This window comes from Pezoporus wallicus, unplaced genomic scaffold (genome assembly GCF_028554395.1).
Source record: "Pezoporus wallicus isolate ANWC-B61680 ecotype Strahan unplaced genomic scaffold, APGP_CSIRO_Pwel_v1 contig_3058, whole genome shotgun sequence".
Lineage (NCBI taxonomy): Eukaryota > Metazoa > Chordata > Aves > Psittaciformes > Psittacidae > Pezoporus > Pezoporus wallicus.
In genome coordinates, this window is record NW_026641153.1 from 4,598,560 (window position 1) to 4,621,959 (window position 23,400).

Below are 23,400 nucleotides of genomic sequence, written 5' to 3' on the forward strand. Positions count from 1 at the left end.
GCAAGCTGGAGTTTTAACATCATTTCCTCTGCTCAGTTGTTTCTATGAAGGGGCTTTGGGGCTTTTCTTTTCCTATGAAAACAAAGTAAACTTGGCAGAGAACAAACTAAATAGGAGGAAGAATACAATCTGGGGTTTAGAAAAAAGTGTAGCCAGAATAAATATAATCGGTATTTTCTTCTTTTATGGTACAAATGATTGGTCATTTGTACATACATGAAGGATTCAAGTACATTTCTGGGACACATCACTCAACAGTTCTTGCTTTCAAACACAGCTCCTACTTGGATGGAACTTGCCAGCCTTATTGAATAGTGTACATATTCATTCCAAAGGGCTGAGCAGATTCCTTGGAAAGGTTGCATTATGTCTCTTAATTTTTTGTTTTATCATTCTGTGTACTTGCTGGGCATCATCTGCAATCTGCCAAATGTTATTCAGAGATTGCTGCATTTTAGCAGTGCATGAAATTTCATTTGTCTGTAGTTCATATTAGCCTATTGGTTTTTCAAAATGATTGGTATTTCTTGAAGATGTAAGGCAGTATGTATTAGTGATAATCTTTTAGTCATCTGACTCAGGACTCCTGAGTCCAGTTATCTAGCCCATTTGACTACATCTTTGTTTAAAACTGATTTCTTCTCAATTGCCTTAATAAAGGGTTTCTAGCATAATTTAGAAAAAATGTCACATGGCAGTCTGTGATATTTGATAATACACAACCAATTCTATCATCTCCCAGATTTGTAGTCTTTTGCCATGAAAGATGAGTGTTCTCTAAACCAAACATTTAAAGTGTGTGGTCCTCAGGCTTATAGTTCTCCTGGTCCAGACAACTACTGCTTGGGTACGTGGCCCACTATTTCAGTACTCACATCATAAGGACAAGTGCTTGCTAAATTTTACTAGTCCTATGTGAGTTTAAATGTGGTGGAACAGATGCAATTCTGCTGCATTGGTGAAGTCACTGATCATGGCCAAGAGACTGTTTTTGCACATCTCTGTTTCTATAAGTGATTCATCACTGAAATGGACTACACAACAAGGTACTCAAATCTAGAAAGCCTGATGGAGAGTGAAAGGCAATCTGTTTCAGTCATGTGAAAGTTAAAAGAACAGATCTGATGATATTCTGCAGATATCCACCCAGTGGGAGTGCTTCTTTTGGTGGAGCTGTCTAATCTAACAGATGAGGCTGGATGGTGACCAGGAAGAAATCACGCATTTTGAAAAAGTAGTAATGAATCATTGACACAACCTGCTTTGGGAAAGAGGAAAGATGAGATTCCTCAAAAAAAGAACCTCTGAATTACTAATTTTTCTTTTTTTTTTTTTTTTTCCCAAAAATATAATTAAATCTAGCTAAAATATTCTAGTTTTAAAATAAAAAATTCTAAGTCTGAAGCAGGAGTTCATTTCTGTTAGAAACAGATTAACTTCACTTACAGAGTTTAGGTATCAATTAAAATGACACTTACTGTCCATTTTATTTTCTTTTAACTTTATCCTCTTCCTGAAAGAAAAAATGTGACACACTTCCATCACAGGAAGATTTTACATTAGATTTTGTTTATCTTGCCCAAATATACGCCTTAGTGCAAATAAAAATTATAAAGTTGGTGTAGTAAAACTTATGGATACCTTTGGAAGGATGGTGAGCTGACTCAGCCAGTTGGTCAAATCTGTCCTAAAAACAGAGGGGTTCCTCATCTGCTTTTTTCTTTCTCCTCTATGAAAACAATCATTGCATGGCACTGAGCAGAAATGTCATCCTTCAGTGAACAGTTTAGATGCTTGATATGCTTATTGTCCTCTCAGTTCTTTCCATCTCTAAAAATGTCGATATATCCCTATTTATTACATAGATATTCACACTTTATCAAACAGTGTGTATCTGTTCAGTCAGAAATGCAACATCTGAGATGAATGATAATACCTGATGTGTCATTTCAATATCAAATATTATACAGAACTCCCAAATGCTCATCTACTTTATGTATCCCAAGAAATTACAGAAGCTTTTTGCCTTCAAACAATTGTTGCTTTATGTGTTCTAAGGATTTCAGTTTTCACTGTTATTTTTCTTATTTCTGACACATCATTTGTTCCCTCTAAATTTCTGTTTCAAACTTGTCTCTGAAGTAAATTCCTCATTCCAGAAATGAAAGAGCATTATAATTAATTTTTGTTACCTAAGTCTTGTTTTGTGTCAAAACAATAAGCTTGCTTTTGTGATCTCATTGAAACTTCATTTATCATAGCTCTGCAGCAACAGATGGGAAAGCTGGAAGTGACAAGAGCATGCAATTGTAATCCCTTGTGTTTGAGATGAGACAGAGAAAAGATCTTTTGTTTACAAATTAGGAAATGGTAAATTATAAGCATATAGAATTCTAATCCGTCTAAAGCATTTAATGCAATTGTGTGCTGCGAAGGTTGTTGGCAACTATTTTTACTAACTGCTATTTAGTGTGCAAGCTGTGTGACACAGCATTTTGGCTGAGAAGATAGCAAAATGTCTGTGGAGCACCTCCACCCCTCACCTCCCATAGTGGAACATCTAAGAACAGTTTCATAGGTTGTTTCATTGATGTAGGCATTACTTTTATCCAAATTTTCAGTAACAGAATCAGTTCAGGTCAGATCAATGGTGGAGAGCACAAGGCAGCTTTTGGGTATTAATCACATCATCTGTTTTACCTCTATACCAAGCTGGTTCTCAGTCTTTTTTAAACCTGCACACGGAGACAGAAACCTGTCAAAAGGGCAAGCAGCAGAAGAGGGGAGGTTAAGACAGTCAGGTTGCATATTCTATGAACCACATCTGTTTGTTTCTGGAAGACATTGCATTACTTTCAGAGCAGCATTACACATCACATCTCCTTCTGCATGTACCTGCAAATGAATAAAACAAAAAAAAACACAAAACCAACCCCCCAAACCAGAATAGTAAAATAGCACAAAAATATTGATGTTTTGATTTATTTTTTTTTAAATGAATGAGATACCATCTATACCTATTTACCAATAAATGACTTTCTACTCATAATGAAAGCTAGTGGTAGTATGATCACAATTCATGGAATATTATGTATATAGTACTCATATACATGCAGTAAACTTAGTATTCATATTATGACACACAAATATATGTGTGTGTATGTTTACAGACTATGCTATAAACTAAGTATTGTTATAGAATCCATCACACATGGATGAATATTATATCACAACTATACTATAGTACACTGTAGCCATGCAATAAATTGCTACTTACAGGAATGGATATTACTCATAGCATGCAAATTTTCCACTTGTCAGAGTTTTTGGTTGCAAAAGGCTGGATTTTGGTCGAAGTCTTCTTTGTTTTGATTTTCTGTCAGGCCTATGTCCAGGAGACCCCTCCTCCTGCAGAGGTCCCACAGGCTTCAATGGCAGAGAGCAATCCCACAGCACTTGGAGGAGATTTCTGACAGAAATGACAGGTTCAGTACTTGGTAGACATTGTTTCCTCTGTCTTTGGTAACCACTTGCTTTCAGACCTGAGCTTATTCTTATCCTTTGCTCTGTTTTGTTTTGTTTAAAGTTTTAGACAGACCATCTCATTGGGATTCTTTTATTTATTCTGAAAATCTTGGAAGAAAAACAAAATCCTTTTTATTGAGTCTTTATTCTTCACACCAAGCTGTCCCCTGGCATACAATATCAGCCTTTCACAAGTGGACTTCGTTACTCTATTTTGCTCCCTCCTCACAGTCCACAAATAAGGAAGAGTAGGTTCATAGTTGTAGCAGTAAACAGGCATCTGCTTCCAATACTGCAGACAAACTGTTGTCTGTATAACTACATATGAAAAAAATTACATTCTCCCTTTCCAAGCAAATTTAATGCCAAGAAGGAACTACACATTAATTGACACCATTACTCAAAGGACTTTTCGCCAAGACATCTACAAACTACAATAAGACTGAGGTTGGAAATGTCTGCCCAGTCAAAAGACCATATTGCAAATTCACAATGATTGGAGTGTGTGTAAGCAGCTAAGTAAGTCTTCCTCCCATCTCTACCCCTGCCTTTCTGCCCCTATTCATTTTATAAAACAACAGGAGAAAATAATAGGGTGGAAGATTCTGGAGAAAAAGAGAGGATTTCTATTCTTTATATTGTGAATGGCTTGAGCATAAATGAGAAAATAAGAATGTGTGGAAATGGAAAGAGAGAGTAAGCCTCTAAGTCAGTTCCTTAGCATTGATCAAGTACTATGCTCTGACATTAAGAAGTGCTTGATGCCCTGTTCTTTACCCTCTTGTACCTGATCCGTATACTGTACATATATGCAAACTGAATGGAGGTGTTTGGTGCTATTACAGAAGCTATGATCAGTAATGTGGTTTTACTCACATATAAATTTGAATGCAATCATCTCTTTACCATTCAGGAAAGAGACCATTTTGAAGTGATTTTGATATTCCCTGTATCTTTTAATAGCTGTCAAACATTTACCTCTATTATAAGCTCTTCATCAGGCCTTATTTCAAATCAGAGACACAATACCATTTTTCTCAGGCAAATAACTACAGCATAAAAAAATGAGTGGGTACTTATACAAACCACTCTCTTGCCTCTTTCTGCTCAGCCTGGCCACTTTAAGCACATCCTAAACTCTGGGGACAAAGGATCCCATACTAGAATTTAAATCACAGGCTGAGGATATAGACCATTCTACTGGGCTATAGGAACTTAGAAGCACTGTCTTGATCTACATCTTACAAACATTCTGTGGATGTACAACGAGACATAGTTTGAGATTTATCAGGCAGGGGCTGAAGCGACTTCCTTCCTCTGTTAACAGTAAGACTCTTACTGCCAGCTGACACATCCCAAGGTGCCACCCACACTTTCTGAGGGGCCTGTCAGCACTTGTCTTCCATAAAAGATCATTCACCCCTGTTGTCAGTCTCAACAAACACCAAACTACCTTCTTAATTGCCGCTGAAGAGGAAAAGGTGATGGGTTTCATAATGAATATTATGTGTGACAGATGCAATTCAGTAGGTTTCCAATGACTGCACATCATGTGTCATAAAGCTAAATTCTGCTTTTAAAAAGATAAAGTAACCAAAACAAACCTCATCCTTTTTTTTTTTTTTTAGGTTTTATTTTTTTTTAAGTTATTGATTTTAAGAGTACAGTGAAGGGAAATGTTGTTTGTTCTCCTAACACTGCTAAAAAGAGGAATCAATGTTTCTGTACTTCAGAGAAGAACACTTATGTAAAGTCTACCTGGAGATAATAAAAATGTAGTCAAGATGCAGCTTATAATAACATAAGTTCATTAGGAAGCCGATAAGCATTGAATTTACAGATGGGGAAATTGAGGCAAACACAGATACTCAGCCCACTCACAACATAACAGTGCTGATATCCAGCACATACACTCTCCTCTGATTCCTCACCAGAATGCCACTTTAACAGGCATGCTTGGGACAAGAAGTCTATTACTAAGAAGCTCCCCACAAAACCTTAGTGCCCTGTTGCACTATAGATTCTATGTTTGGAAATAGCTACATTTAATAAACTCAGCAGGAAAACACTTTGTCCTCTTCTCTGTCTGGTATCCTGGGAGGCTGTCAGAGGATGGGCACACACAGAAAGTGCAAGATTTTTTCTGTACAAGATCACCTATAGCAACACTGTGGGAACGAGAGGGACGGTTTAACTTTCCATCAGATCAGGAGGAACATGGCATCAGCTCCATTCTCCAACAGCAGCACTTGCAGGGAGACATTATAGCCAGTGGTGGGAGGGAGGGATTCCCACCACTGCCAGATGATGGACAAAGACAAAAGGAAACAAAGCAGGGGAATCTAAACTTAAATCTTTAAAATTAGGATGACCTTTTCCTCCTGTGCAGATGGCAGCCCAAGTTTTGTAAGAAATTCTGGCAGCTCCTCTCACTGTTTCATTCTCCTTCTTTCCTTTATGTAAAAGTCCTTACATTACTGTGTAGAGTACCAGGAACAGACAGCTAAATGCCTGGCTGAATGTAACATACCACAGCAGAGACAGATGAGAATTCATTAAAACCTTGGCTCTCACAACACCCTCCACTCCTTCCCCTTACAGCAGGGTAGCTGGTCTGATGCTTTTCTGCCTCATACTTGGGAAAGATTGCTCTTACCCACCCTAAGGGGTCTCATGTCTCTCCTAATTTTAATTAGAGACACATCTGTCTTCAGTGTTCATTAACTAGACTCTGGTATTTCCAAAGTAAGGTTATCAACATTTAATGGTCCAGCTATACTCTGCTTAAAATGGAGGGAATCCCTCCTCAGCACAGCCTGTACCAAGAACAATCAGTAGCCTAACAGGAATGGAAATGTGCACTGCATCTTCATTTCTTTGAGGCAGGAAAATAATGAGCTCAGCTGTTCAGACAGTGGAACAGCAGCTTCAGCTGTCCTGTATATTTTTCATAGAGTGCATCAATGGACTTTGTCATAACAGCTCTCACCAATCAATCCATCATCAGTCAATCGCTGCCACTCTGGTAGAAGCCATGGTAATTTGTTATACCTTGGACTGCATAACAGGAATCTCATGTAATACTGATACTATCACACCCCTGATTCACCAGAGCCCAGGTCTACACTGCAGTCCATCAGAAAAGATAACCCAAGCAAAACCCTTTCAGAATAGAGGTATGTCTCCTTAAAAAAGGCTCTCTCACACTTTTTGGAATGAGAGTTTATTTTTTGGTCTCAGCTCTGATACATCCATTCAATGGGCGGGTTCTGTAGCCATACAAAAGAAGCCAACATAGTGTAGCAGCTTTGGTCAGGCAATCTCAATGGGGTTAAGGACATGCCTTCAAAACTGGACTCAGCTTCCCATCTTTCCTCCCCTAGTTGCTCTTCATTGTTCCTAGGACCTATTTCCAGTCTTACATCTCGTTCAAGCAGAGTAAAAGTTTTTGATGCAAAGTGTTTGTGGCTGAATTCAGGGTAAAGAAAAAGTAGTCCCAGAGATGCATGGCATTCTGTCCAGTTTCAGGCAGGTGTCTATCTTTGTCTTTTTTGAAGAGGGCATATTCTTTCTGTACCACATAACAGTTAAGGTAGGTTAACATTGGAAATAAATTCTTCATTTCACAGCCATGTAGAAGAGGAGTTTTCATCTTCTTAAAGGAGGAAGGATACAGGCAGGAAAAGTGTTATTTTCAAAGCTCAGAAAGTCTAGTGAAAGGTCAAAGGAGGGAAAAACTCAACCCTGAAGTCCAGAAAACCCCAGCAAAGTAGCACAGCTCAAAGAATGAACAGACTTTGTAGAGCTGCATTTCAAACTGCATTGTAGATGACATTTCGTTTGGATGAACAATTTTTTTAAAGAACTTGCAGAGGTACCACTGTCTTTATTCTTATTGTTGGACCCTGCTCCCCACTCCAGATAAAAGCCTGCTCTCTTGACATACGAAAGAGAAGAGTAACCCAGGCTTTCTATTAGCTAATCATTTTGCATAAATGCTAAATAAAATATAATTCAAAAGGCTTTTGAATGTGTAGGCTTTGATGTGGTACAAGAGGAACTTGACAAATAATATGGGTGTTTGTATACAACTGTAGGAAAGATACCTCATGATTCCTCTCTGCTCTGTAAGGGGTTACAAACTAACTGCTCAGGTAATCTCAGGAATTAAATCAAGATACCATCTCTGCTTGTTTCTAAATGTGTTTGCTTCACAGATCTTCTGTAAGAAACACACTCCAAAATGCAGGATTTTTAACAATTTGTATTTATACATAATTTTTCATTTATCTTTCTGTGTTTCTCTTAAAACTCAAACCAACACCATTTTCAAGTTGAAAAAAAGACTACAGAACACTGACAGAAAAAGCATAGCTAAAATTACTCAGGGAATTTTAACATACTAGTGAATCCTATGTGCTCACAAGTGTGATGACACCAAGTCTGTGATGAAGGATTCTCTGAACTTCGTTCAACAGACACTGCTTCTTCCTTTGATTTGTGTGTTGTCATGTGAAAAGCAGTGTTCATAATCCAACTCATCACGTGGGGCTCCTTTAAATGTTATGAACAATAAAATGGACTTGAGTTAATACAACTTCAATAAGGCTCCATCAGCATCTTGGGCTATTATTTGATTGTGGTTCTAATGACTGCAAAATCTTATTTTGATTTATCTGCTGAAAAATAGATCCTCCTGTTAGTAGAGCTTAGGAGTCATACAGTTGTATACTTTTGTGTCATGGGGAGGGAATAATAGCAATGTGTCAGACTTGGGGAATTTATATCCAACTGCTCTTTCAACAAATTCTTTATTTCTTAGACATAAATGCAAGTGAACATTGGAAATAAACATTAACCTTCATGCTACTGTTATTTATAGAGTTGGCTTTTCACCATATCAGGTACTGAGGGAATGAAATCACTCTGTCATGCATTAATCTAACAATATTCAGCTAACTGCAGTAGAGGGTTTATCTGAATGATCCTTATTGAGGTTTTTTTCTTTGTTCTTCTACTGAATTCTGACCTTGGTGTTTCTGTCAACACCGTAAATGATTACTCAAGTTTGAATTTTTGTTGTTTGTAAGCTTCTCTGAACAAAAGTTTGGGATGGAGAACTGTCGTGGTTTAAGCCCACCTGGCAATCCAGAACCACACAGCCGCTCGCTCGCTCTCTCCCGTTCCTCCCCCCACTCCCAGATGGATGGTGAGGAGAATGGAAAGAATGTAACTCCCATGGGTTGAGATAAGAACAGTCCAGTAACTAAGGTATAACACAAAACCACTATTACTACCACCAATAATTATAAGGGAAATAACAAGGGAAGAGAATACAGCCGCTCACCAGCTGCCAACCAATACCCAGTCCAACCCAAGCAGTGATCTAGCCCTTCCAGATAACTGCACCCAGTTTATATGCTGGGCATGACATACTGTGATATGAAATACCCCTTTGGTTAGTTTGGGTCAGGTGTCCTGTCTCTGCTTCCTCCTGGCTTCCCCTCCTCCCTGACAGAGCATGAGACTTAGAAAGTCTTTGGTCAGAGTAAACATTACTGAGCGACAACTGAAAACATTGGTGTTATCAGTGCTGTTCCCAGGCCGAAAGTCAAAACCACAGCACTGCATCATCTAGGAAGGAGAAAAATGACTGCTAGTGCTGAACCCAGGACAAGAACCATTTTTTTTAAGATCTGAAATTTAAGATAATAGCCCTGCAGAGCATGAACCTCTTAATATACAATTTTTCACAATGTCCTTTACAAGTCAAACATTAACAACACTAAAATTTTGACATTTAAACAATGTAGTGACAGTGCCAGTCATCATCTAGAGCTATACTAATTAGAAAAAGTCAAACAGAGAAAAAATACTTACCTACCTTAGGCAAAGGGGAACCACTCAGTTCTGTCCATAAATCTTCATTGTGAATCCCCTGTAGAGCTCATATCACATTCCCATTTTCTTAAGACATAATTAATACTTATTGCACTATGGTGTTTTTTTTTTGTTTAAAGCGTCTGAAATAATATGACAAAATGTTGTAGCTTCAGGGACTGAAAAATGAGGTCATGTTTTGCATACGTTGAGAGTGGTGAGAATCTTGCTAAGGTATTTGAAAGTACAGCATGAAGTGAAGGGAGCCAAATTTGCTTCAATCTTATCTCTGCTGAAAAAGGCCCTGACATATGAAGTACCCTGAAATGTGCCCAGCCATTGCCAAAGAGAGGGATAATTGGTACAAGTGCATGCCAACAACTAAATGTAGCAATTATAAGTTTCTTTTTCAATTTGAGGTGATAAGTACATTCACCCAAAAAGCCATTCCTTGTGATTCCAAAGATTTGTTCTCACTCTCCGTATCACAGCTACCGCAAAGCTTTTCCTCATGAAGTTTGTAATCAGTGGATTCCAAATCATCCTTACATTTCTTCCTGTTTCTTCCAATGGTATCAACTCTGTCTTGTCATTTTTTTTAATCAAAACCAAGGTAACACATGGTTACTCCTTTCTTGTTTCTGTGGTTCCATTGTGCAATTGTTCACTATAACAATGATAAGCACATACCAGTGTCTAGCTTGGCAACTTTTATTATCCTGACATAATTTTCTACCATCCTTTACTGAGGAATGTATTTTCTTGATGAGATAAAGAGTTCAACAGTTATTAGCACTGCAGTAGATGGCTTTTCTCACGCTGTTGTCAGAAATTGGGCTTGTCTCTTCCACTGCAAATAACTCCACAAATAGTCAGCTGATGTTTTATTAAAAAGGCCTTCCCCATCATGACATTCTGGATTAATGTCAACCAAAAGATGAGTAGGAGATCCCAGTCCACTTGCTTCCTTCATCCTGCTGTTCCTCTCTAATAAGGTTCACTAGATAAGGTAAAAAAGAGGTTTTCTGAAATACTCTTCAGTATATACAATAAAGATGGATCCTAAGATCTACAAGGAACTTGTCACTTTTATAAATTTAAATGAGTCCCCTAAAAGTGAAGGACTTAATGTGCTTTATGTTACTATGTAAGGGTTGAAAAAGCTATTGGAAACTGACATGCTAGGTTGAAGAGAAGCTTTCTATGTCAATCAGCAACTTTAAGGGTATTCTTTATATGTTGTTAGAAAGCCAGTACATTATTGTTTGGTTTTGGTTTTTTGTTTTGGAGCTGGGGTTTTGTTGTTGTTTGGTTCTTGCTTGGTTTGGTTTAGTTGGTTTGGTTTTATTTTTTATTTTTCCAATAAACAATTCGGGATTGAATATTGAAATTCCAAATTGGATTGCTCCCTCATCTTACCTTGTCATTCTATCAAGCTCATACTACAGTACACTACTGTTAAACTGCTCAAACCCAATGTAATCTTCCCCATGCTGCAGTAGGTATTTTATAATCTGAAAAGGAAATTCTGTTTCATTAAAAAGATTGGTTTAGTTACTACAGAACAAAGCCTGTTATTCCTGAAAGGCTGCCTCTAAAGTCTGTAGTGTTCAAGAAAGATGTAAATGGGTGCCTGAAGCATTAGTTTTCATTAAACCTGATAAACCTGGAACAAAGCACTCAGGAGGAAGCTAGTGATAAGAATAGAAAAGACTTTTCATTTATAAATCCTGTGCAGAAAGAGATATTCAGTGATATTTTGGCAAAGTCTAATTTATTTGGAGACAAAAATGATATTAGAAAATAATCAGATACAGTGAAAAGGACATTTTGATCTATGCATAGCCAGCATGTGATCTAACATAACAGAAAATTGGAGGCTGGTTTCTAATATCCTGGATTATTAGTCCTTCAGTGTCATGAGAAGGCTGCATAAGATAGAATTCATAGAATCATAGAATCATAGAATAGTTAGGGTTGGAAAGGACCTTAAGATCATCAAGTTCCAAGCCCCCTGCCATGGACAGGGATACCTCACACTAGACCATGTTACCCAATGCTCTGTCCAACCTGGCCTTGAACACTGCCAGGGATGGAGCATTCAGTTTCCTTGGGCAACCCATTCCATCCTCACAGTAAAGAACTTCTACCTTATATCTAATCTAAACTTCCCCTGTTTAAGTTTTAACCCATTACCCCTTATTCTACCACTACAGTCCCTAATGAGGAGTCTCTCCCCAGCATCCCTATAGTCCCCTTTGGATACTGGAAGGCAGCTATGAGGTCTTCATGGAGCCTTCTCTTCTCCAGGCTGAACAGCCCCAACTTTCTCATGGATTTCCACTTTATATGATGTACTTCAGAAAGAGGACCCTGATTTAAAGTCCACTAGAACCCATGGACAGACAGAAGGACAACTTCATACAGCACTCTAGATCTATAGACTGCAAGAATAAGGTCCTCCCTGAAATTAGTATTGACTGACAAATGCCTTGAGCAAGAAGCATTTGGCTGCAACAGTGAATCTTTGCTCTTCAGCCAGTTATCTCTATTGAGAGCAGGGCTTTAGAAACTGCCTTCGGTTGATACAACTATGCTATCCTTGGATCTTGCTCACTTTAGCTTGGGGATCAATATAGGCATGCCTTAGTGGCACTGAATCAGACTGCAGAAGTTTGCATACGCGGTCTAGTCTTCCCATATTAAAACTATCTGTGATCACTTATGAAGCATTGTTTTGCATGTCCTCTCATTCTCTCATTTACATTCCATAGAATAGAGCAGCCCAAATGCCACCAGTGGCTTTAACTGTGAGGAGAATCAGACACTCAGTTTAGTGGCTTAAGGCACAAGGAGCTTAATAGAACAGAAATTTTCAGCTTGAACAAATCTCTTTTAATTTTTATTAGAAATAATTTGTTAGAAAATCCTGGAAACGGTATTTGTCAGTCCTCAACACTGAGTCTTAACTCTGCTTATGTTAATAGATAAACAGTGGTGGTGAGTAAGGTTATGTTGCTATGTCTTACAGCTGACCCATGTTTCTGACAGAAAATGAAATGGAATAACATGCAAAAAGGATGTGATTACCCATAACAATACTTCTAATTACTCATTCTAATGCACCTGAAGTCACCTTAAAATACTGTTTTTATGTGTGATGAGAAGAGTAGTCCACCTATGTGAAGCCACATAGGAGCATCAGAATCTGGAAATTCAGGACCAGATAACATGAAGAAGCAGATTTCATCACAAAGTTATCCACAATATTATACTTAGCAGAAGCAGAACAACAGTTGTCAGAGAGAATGAAGAAAAATTGAAAATCTGAGGAACACAGTTTTTTAATTATTTATCACTGAAGAAAATTTTTGCAAGATCAGCTTGGCAGAAGGGACATAACGGATGTTTGGAGACTCCCAAGATATTTTTGATATATTGGTTCGAGCATTTGATCTATTATTCTTATATACATAACTCATTCAAAATGAAAGGAAGAAGGCAGAGAGGTGTCAACACAGATACAGCTGTCTCTGCTAGCACTTTTTCTGCAGAAAATTTGCTGGTTATAGGATGTTATTCCCCATGGAGGTTGCATCCACTGCATAAGGTACTTTGGGGAAAAAAAATGTAATTGAATTAGATGAAACTATTGTCTTGTATGCCAAGGCCCATAGTCAGACCCAAGCATGACCACCTCACACACACTGCATTGATAACTCATTGATAACCAGAGAAGCCTCTGAAGGAGCTGGTTTCAGTCACTGGCTGTTGCACATGAGGTCATTCATTTAAATAAATATCAGCCAACACTGTCTTTGAAAAGAAATCCAGAACTATAAATTAAAACTGTATCAAAACCAGCATCACAGTTTGACCATATTTAAACTATAGAACTGGAGTTTGTCAAAAGTGTTGGTGAAATATAGCCTCTATAATTTCTTTGAGAACATTATCTACACAGATCTTCAGGCAAATCCCACTCTACAGCTGAATCCTTAATTTTTATTGAACATATTATGAGGTAGACCTGGTTGTTCACTGCTGGAATCTCTCTTCAAAAACAGCAACAAAAAGGTTGAACCAATATTTACCCTGTCTGTCTCCTGAAAGATAAAATTGAAGAAAAAGTATAAAAATAAGCTTTTTTTTGTTGTTGTTGTGTTTTTTTAAGTATTTTATTTAAAGACCGTTCAGTCTGCAGCTTATAGGCAATATACAGTTCAGGTACTACGCAACTGAATCTTTATTTATAGACTGTTTTATGTCCTGTGATGCTTTGAAATGAGTTTGTCGCAATCGGGCACAGCCACCAAAACAAGTGCAGTATTATTAATATCTCACAGCCTATCAAGCTTTTCATCTCCCAGAAGTCTGAACAATCTTCTTTATGCTGAATATTATCCAACACATTAACACACTGATATTTACCCTCAAACTGTAGCTATTCTCTTGCAGTCATAAACCTGTTGGATCATGAAATGCATTCAAATGGTATTCTACCTTCTGGGAAAGAATAAGTTTTTTTAAAAAATAAAGAAAAATATTTGCAATTGTTAATAAAGCCTGGGGTTGTTTTTCCTTGCTTTGTGTGTGCATGTATGCTAGAAATATTGTAAAAGATAGATGTGGAAAATGTTGTGTTTCATTCTGTGTTTATCATGTTCTTTGACAATCCTGTGTATCTTGTACCATTTTAAGATTGTTAATCATGATGTACACATTCTAAAGGCATTTTCTAATCATCTGCTATTAACTTGGTTGACGGATTCAATAGATCTGCTCTGAAGCTTCAGCTCATCTTCCCTGGCAAAATGTAACATGGGATTTCTAAATTTCTTTGGACTTTAAGAGTTTAGCATGAATAATACCTTCTTCCTGAAAAAGCAATTATTAAAGGTGGAGTTTTGCAATGTAGATCAGGTGAGAAGAAGGTGTACGAGAGAAGATAACAGTGAAGAACAGAGCACAGTTTATTATCTGATGATGAGGAAAAGAAGCTAGAGATCAGAAACTCTGAGTTATAAACCAAATAGCCTTAATCCCCCAAAGTTTCCAGAGATAAAGTGAGTATATTAGAAAAAAGTAAGCCAAAACAAGTGTGAAGGGCTAAGAAACCCTATATGAGTAGAAATAAACAGTTATTCTCTATAAGAGTCAGCCCAGAGATCAGATCACACTTTTTTGCTCCTTCCTGCAGGATTGTTTTGGCAAACTCTCTATCTTTGTTACCCTTTTACTAGTTCTGAAAAAAATCAACAGAAATTCTTAACAAGAAGTCAATCCTGTTGATAGTGATAGTCCTTTCTGGTTTTGGAGCCTAGAAAATGATTAAAAGATCTCAGGTAAAGTAAAGCAAACTTAGACTAAGAAATGGTTGTGTAACTTCAGCTTACTTATGTCCTGAAATTCCACAAGTGCTGAAGATTTAAAAGTGAAAAACATTACTTTCAACTATTTTCATTTATTTGAGAAAATAAAGGGAGAAGTTGGAAAGTTGGTCAATCTACTGTTTGAAATGGATCTTTTTCATGCACTTTTTATTGGATTTTATCTGCCCTTTTACTTGGCTGCTCTACAGTTATTTACTGAATTTGATTACTGACAAAATATATTGTTTAAAAAAGAGGTGAATTGTTTGAAGCTGGAAATGTTTCTTCTGTCTTCTCTGTAGGAACTATTTCTGGCTTTCTTCCTAGAGAAAAATGATAAGAACTGGGGGGGGGGGGGGGGGGGCTCTGTTATTTGCCATTCCCCAAAAAGAATATTTCCCCAAAAAGAATTTATTCTCTATATTTTATACTCAAAATTAGAAGCATATTAGCTATTATTCTGATATGAATGATAATACCTGTGTCTTGTCTTGCTATAATCTCTAGTGTAGTGAGCCCCAAACCAAAGGACACTTAATAAAAAAAATCACTGCAGTTTCTTTCTCATGATATGAAGGAAGTTCTTTGTGTCCTTTTACAGTATAACTTCTCTAGTTGTAAAATTAATAGGTTTTCAGAATTTCTTCTACAATGAGTAGGTTCACCATTTCCACATCCATTTCTTCTGCAGTCATGTAGGGCAAGTGTCTCGTGAAGAGCAATCTATTCCTCCAGTTCTCCCTGTTCCTATATTTAGATGATTTCCATATCCCAGAGGAGTTCTGAATGGACTTAAAAATCCATCTGCCTGGAAGGTATGGGAGCATGACTGAGGTCTATTGCTTGTCTTTAGTTTAAAGAATAGTCTGAAATATCCAAATTATGTCTACAGTTAGTCCGTGTAACTTTGTTCTCCAGTTATTGATTCCTCTGCTCCTCCTCTCTCTTTTAGCTTATATTAATAATGAACCAAATATATTAGTTGAGAAAATGCCCCTAATCACCATACTAGCTCTTTAATAGCTTTCTGACAGTTTCCATTTGAGAAAAAAAAATATGATATATAGCTAGCCCATTTTTACACATGCTCCTTATTTTTGATCTAAGCCATTTTTAGCTCTTTATCAAAGTCTAAGCTGTGCAAAATTTTAGCAGTGTCTGTATGTCTTGGGGTAAAATAGGAACCCCTCCTGACAGTGATCAATCCCATCCTAATCAAATTACTCAAGGAAAGTTGGAAGATTTGTCCTCTGGAGTTAAAAATTTCATTCCACCAGCTAGGAAGGCACCCTAGATTGCAAAATGTCTTATTCTTAGGCATTGATAAATTTTTAGCCCTGATATCCTCCATACAAAGTATAAGGCAGGCTGACACTGCAAGACTTGGCAAAAATAAACACAATTGCAACAGCCAAAGGGATGAATTGCATCAGTCTCTCCCTTTCCTCTCTCACATCTAGGAGATGCAATCTGCTTTCTTCATATACTTTAATCCTTGTTTGTCAAGAGCTAAAAATGTCTATATCAGAAGTTGTCAACAACTGAGTCAGTATTCAGGAGAATTATCAGTGAATCCCTGTTTTGTATTTATATATTCCCATACCCTCCTTTTAGTTCCGGTTGAAATTGGAAACAGGCTGTTAAAGATGGCCTTTTAATCTGAGCAGGCATGAGTGTTCATATGACTCAAAGACTTAGATTAAGGTAGGTCTAAAAGAAAGCTTCACACAGAGAAACCATTCATGTGCTTATGAAATGTATACATTCTGGAGTTTCTATTACTTTTTCTTTTCTATCACCAATGAAAACTAAGTTTTATAAGATAGTACGAAGCAATTCTGCTAAGTGTGTCATCCTTATAATCTTTACCACCAGAGATAAAACTCCTTCAGCTTTTTCCTACCATCAGCCTGTTGTCACCCAGATGTTGACAATTTGAAATACATTGTTTGTTTTCTCACTCTAGAATGCCACACTGTAAACTGAAGTGTATTTTATGAAGACTATTGTCTTCTTTCTTTCTCTAATCTTTTCCAAGCCTTTTTGAACAAGAACTCCTGAAAGTGCAGATAATGAGCAACCATAGATATTTCCCTGAGGGAAGGTGAAAAAGCTACTTCCCTCCCTCTCTTTTCAATTTCTTTGTTTCTTTTCCGGTTTTATTCAAAATCATCAATGACACCTGAATGTCTTGCATGTTTAGCTCTGCAGTGTTCCTTAATATACTCAATAGGTAGTTCTGCAAATGTGATTTCTATAATTTCACTTATTTATGTCACTCAGTACAAAAACTTTGACATTTAAAAAAGTGGAAAAAAAAGATTAGCAAAAATATTTCCCAAAATGCTTTCAGACTGTTCTCAGGAAGGAAACAGCATAATAACTGATTGCTCAGAAGACAGTTGGACTTATGCGAGAAAGGAAGCCAGCCTGCAATTACTGAAACTGTACTGTTACTCTTTTTGATGAATATCAATAGCAATAATATCAATCAGGTCTATGCATTGACAAACGTTCACGGATACTAATAACCCAAGATAAAGCTGTCTACACAGAAAAGATTCAATGCACATTGACAGTCTTTAATGAGTTCTACTGAGAGGAACAGGCCATTGTGCTGTCCTGGGCTCCAAAACTGATGTCCAGGCATTGAGGTAAGGCTGTGTGTTAACCACGTAAAGTGACCATGCAGTAGCAGTCTCCATAAACTGATGGAGAGAAGCAAAGGTGAAAAGACAGCTGCTGATTCAGATAAGGGTGTTCATGTCTTATCTGGATTTCTTCCTAAGTGTTGTGATATCAGTGATATCCACTGAAATTGAATAACCTAACATTTATAGAAATAAGCAAACACCACCAGAAGATACACTGGCTCTGTATCAGTTATTACACAACACTGAAAACTTTTTCAGATCATCCCCAATTCAGGCTATTCTTTGCCTGAAGAAGCAGTTATTCATGTAACACAAACAGGTAGGATTTATTTGCGCACATTTTGAATATTTGATTTCATTTTAAAGTCTATTGCTTATAATTCTAGACTGCCCCTGAGTATGCACTTCATACTAAAAAGCTGTGTAAACCACATTTATTTTGAGCAGAGAAATGATATTTTGAAACTCTGTTATATTACAGCCCACTCAAATTGTACAAGAAAACATGCCCAATAGCAATGACACATTAACAACCTTGTATATTGGAGTATAAATTTGTCCTTTTCCAAGGAATTTTATGAAGGACTTACATGCACTGGAAACTTCAGTCATTCTTAATGATGCAGATGATGTGCTCATTTTCCCTGTGCAATGCAGACTTCGCTCCCAGTTAATAAATACACTGGGGAGGGAAAATGTCTTTTCCATCGATCGATGAACTGTCCATGACAGCCCCAAGGGAGACTTGTCTGTACGTCAGCAATGTTTGTTGTGCTTAACCAGCTAATGTGTATGCTCTAGTTGCTAAAATATACCAGTCTGTAAATGGCACACACTCCTTCACTGCAGAGACAGAAAAAATGTACCTAATTGCATGATCCTTCCTTCGAGGAAAGCTTCCTCCTTTCTAAAGAGGAGGGTCCTGGCAGCAAAGGTTATTTCCTTCTTAAGCACTTTACTCTCAAGAACTGATCAACCAATTTCCCACTGACAGTAAAGAGCTTTGGATCAGACTTGGACCTTTTGAGGGAATTTTCATGGTAAGTTTTGCACGATGTTTGCCATAAGTGATATTTGAAAACTTCATCCAAACCATCTTGTTGGCTGTGGGGATGAGACATACATCACCTGTAAAACTGAGGCACCTTATCTAAAACCTAGGTGTCTCCTTTTAGTAACTTATTTATAGAGAGCTTATAAAAGTGGTTTAGACTGCATGCCTGTGGTAGATTTTCTCTGGTCTAAACCAGACATGTAAGACATAGTTCAGATTGAGATTCAGGCAATAGTTTCAGACATTTAAATTTAACAATCTGAATTTCACCTTGAAAGTAATAACCTAACTTTAAGATATTTCAAGATTTTTCAAGAGACTATTTGCTACATATGAGAAATTATATTGACACCCTGGGGTATTGATTACTTCTTCCTTTAGTAGTGACAAAAAAGGGACACAAGACAAGAAAAAACAGTCTTTTGACTTAAAATATCTGTTGCTTCTTTTTTTGTGACAGGGATTCTGCTTACAACTGCTTTGCATTCTCCAACAGGATTTTCAAGAAATAGTTCAACTGATGTGCTTTAAATTGTTATTTTCCATGACTTTAAGAAAAGCTTTCTAAATGCTGTTGAGGTTTATAGCACAAAGATCTGGAAAGCAGCACAATGAAATAACACTTCACCTTCCTGTGAACACTTTGCAGAACCATTTTAGACATAAGGGGAAATAGCACTCAAAAAATAAATATTATTACAAATTAACAGAATAACATGTCTGAAACAACTGGCAGGAACTTCTCTCTAGTCAACAACATATCTATAAAGCCTGCCCTGTGGGGAGTGAAGTCGATAACATTTGCAGGAAAAACAGTTTGGGAATGAGCTCTGAGGCCTTAATGCTTAACAAGCCCTGGGGTGATAAACTGGAACGTTGAAGGACAGGAAAGCTCGAAAAACAAGCCTTGGGAGGGTGGGCCAGGATGTTGTTGTGGCGGGAATCTTAGTTGCAGGCCAGAGGATGTGGGTATTGTTAGAGGGTCTGCAGCATTATGATTGGACTATTTACCTGGAGGTTTTTACAGAGGGCAATGAGATTGAACGTGGCATATTTGTACAGGTTGGGAAAGCACTGAACAGAGGGATAAAAAGGGCTTGGTTGTAATAAAGTTGGATTTGAGTCTCCTCATAAACTTGAGTCCGTGTCATGAAATGTCACACTGCCCGGCTGAGACACCCTTATCTCCTTGTTTACCATATGTAAAGCATAGATCTGTAAAGGCTATAAGATGACTTCATTTTCTTGCCTGCTGAGTAGGAAGCTGCCAATAGTTGATTAATTGGGAATGTGAGGCTGAAGAACATGCATCAAATTCAGGACCCTGCGTCCACTTCTGAAAGTAGTCAACACTGTGTTAAACAAAGAACTCTGGTAGGAAATCATCTGAAAGGGTTCAGAGGGAAAAAAACCCTGTGCCAATCAAGCCTTAAGCTCCAGTATGCTCTTCAGGAAGTTATTAATTCAACAATGATGGTTTTAAATCCCTTAGGAGTGGAGGATGAAGGGACAGGAATGCCAAAGCATGCAGTGTCCTGCTGAAGGTTACACAAACAACAGCGCTAAGGAGAATACTGAATTTAACCTTGGAATTGCCCATTAAACCATGCTCTGAAGTAAGCGAAATTTTGTTTTATGTTAGCCAAGTAGTAGGTTCTCCACTAGGTGTCATAGGATGGGGCACATTTAGACATATGTTCCTGTCATTAGAGCTTTAACGCTATCAGTGGATTGTGGCAGAAGAGGCCAAGATAGATTAGATGAGGTTTGGCTTTCACAGCAACCGTAATTATTTTATATTCATAGTCGGCATTTGATTGGCTGCTTAGTCAGCACAGGTTGTAATCTTTAAGGAGTGGAAATGCCACCCCACTGAAATGCAGAATACTGAAAAGGTCAAAGAAGAGGAGAATTCCTGCTTTAATTCATGAAGAAAGAGACATTAGAGCCCAGGGAGCCCACACACATGACAAAGGTTATAATGAGAAAAGAAAATGGCAAACGAATAATCCATTTTTGTGAAAAAGATCCTAAGGAGATGCTAAAAGGGCAAATGCCCAATATTTATCCTTCTTGTGAGTGTTACCACATGCAGAATCCAGACAACCATCACTGGAAAAAAAAGAAATTAAGCCACCTCACTGTTAAAAGAAAATATTTATCCCACAGATCTGTATACTTATGTAGCCAGGAAATGCTGAGATGTGGTATTTTTAAACAGAAACAGTCACAGTGGGAAAGATGTAGTGAAAAGAAAGGTGTGTCAGTTTGTTTTAAAAATTCATACATTTCCTGCAGAATTTGGGAATGAAGAGCTGTCAGCTGTGCTTGTGCAAACACTGAGGCAGAGAATATTTACTTATGAAAACACTGAGGCAGAGAATATGATTGTGGAAGAAATACTTTTTCTAAAATGTTCCACATAAAGATGTTTGGACCAAATAAATGTTTTCTGCCTTTTTTCTTCTTTTTTTTTTTTTTTGGACTATTCTTTCCTATAATTTATTTACTACATCAGTAAACTTAGGCATTTCTCTGCTGTAAAATAATTCAAATATAGAGTGAATTGCTATTGTGCAACTTAACTCTGTATATCTCCGTGTCTGGGTTAAGGTTTCTCAAAGAAGTTTGCTTCTGACAGTAACAAATACACAGAAAAAATAAACCTCCTCCTCCACTTTCTTCATATATATATATATGAATGTGGATGTTTGCATTGGCATGCAAATATATGTATAAGCTTTTTAATTTAGCCATCCACATTCATTCACATACACACACAAATAAGGACATGGAAATATATATATATATATAAATAGCAGCATCACAGCAAGAACTCCTTTCTAGATTTTTCCTGTTCCCTTGAGCTTTTCCCCCAAGCCAATTGCCTGGTGTACATCTTCAAATATATGCTAGTCCTATGATTAGTTGTTTCTAAACACATTTGGACTTCTGCTTCTGAAATCCAATACTCTGGAACAATCTGTTTTTACAGACTTTAAATTGAAGTTTAAAAGAGATAAATTGAAGTTTAAAAGAAATAAAGGTTTAAAAGAGAAAGAGATAACTAGTTATCTCTTTCTCTCTCTCCCTGTCAAGCTTTTTCATATGATCTTTCATTTACACCTGTGTTATTATTCAAACCTATAAACATTACACAGAGACTCTGAACATTGACTTCTAGTATGTCCTGGTTACACATAGGTGAAGATGAAGACAGATGCCAGAGGAGAAGGAAAGATGGTGAAAATAAGACAGCATCCTCTGCTATTAGATGGCTCTAGAGTGTTATGCCTTTGCAGCTGAATTTGTCCAGGAATACACACAAAGAGGTTCAAAGAGAAAACACATCTTTTCCAAGAAACTATGCAGAGTTTCTGAAAGCCAACATGAACAAAAGTTTTCTGTTTTTCTGTGTCTGAAGTGTTGAATTTGCTTAACAGCCTGCACTTACAGAAAGAAGAATGAACTGTTATCTAACTGTTCTAAAGAGATTTGAAATAATATTGTGCTTCCAGAGAAAAGAAAGAACTGTATCAGTTTCATAACAGATCAAAAACAGGGAGAAATGTTTGAAGCATTTATACCACCTCTGAGACTATTAAGCCAGAAAGGCAATTTTGAAGGGTTTGTGGAATCCCTAATTTGCGAACAGATTGTGACGGTGCTTGGAGACCTGAGATAGAACATCTCAACTCGATCTGGGAAAAAAAAGCAATTGTGTTATTTGCCAGAATGTAATCAGACCAGATTGCATATTTAGAAGTTTTTCCTTAGTTGTTCAAAACAAGGATTCACAGTAGCATCAGAGGCAAAACAAAAGTAACACTCCAAGAGACTGGAAATAGAGAAGCAGTTAAGAGCCCATGTGATGCAGAGAAACTGGCAGACATTGGCAATGTCTTAATATCACATAGGAATGTTAAATATCCAAGATGCAAACCCCCTTTCCAAAAGGCAGACAGACAGAACTTACCATCAAGAAGGACAGTACATATATTTTACAGAATGAAAAAGCTCTGTGTTCGACACAGAGATGTTTCAACACTAACAGCTACTTTAGAGAATATTTTCTGGTGGGATTTGCACAAGAACTGCTACAAACTGTGACTGAACTATTACTTTAAACATCAGGAGTGACATTTTTAATTATAAGTTTTAAATCTTCACAAGTTACTGTGATAGCTGAAGGTATAGTTAAGTATGTGAATAGAAAACTTGGTCATGTGGAGCATAGGTAAAGTTCAGATTGCATCGTGAAAAGACTATTCTTACTCTGAGTACTCAGAGCTATGTGTAAAAATCAATACATCTTGGAAAGGTAAATTTTCAAGTGTTAGGAAATGCAAGATCTGTCTGACATTAGTAACTTGATTTAATTGCCCAGACAAAGAGATCTAACATCACCTAAAGCACCTAACATGATAAAATACCTTTTGTCTACCTGGCTGGCAGATATAACGCAGGATCTATGGGACATCTATGTTCTATTTGGAGTGACAGTTAAAGGTCAGAATCCCACTGTAAGTTTTGTTGACTACCTTTACTATTTTCTATTGCTCCTAATGTGAGCTTACACTACCTTCTTACACCAGGTAGAAGCCTGCATTATAAACGCTTCAACATAATTATCTATTGAGAAGTGAGTAAATGTGGGCCAGGTGTCTAAGCACTCACTTCATCTGCCTATTAATTAGCACTAAAGGCTACTTAAGTGTGCCTAGACTTTCCATGTCATTTCTGTGGTGCTGACAGATAAGACAGGATCAACAAGGCCCACTTTGAACTCACGGATTAGCAGCAGAAAGAAAACCAGGTATCTTAAATGTAAGCAGGCACTTCCATGTTGGCTCGCAAACTGCTTTGGGCTCCCCTGAGTGTGCATCAAGGCCCTACGGGACTAGTGAACCTGGAG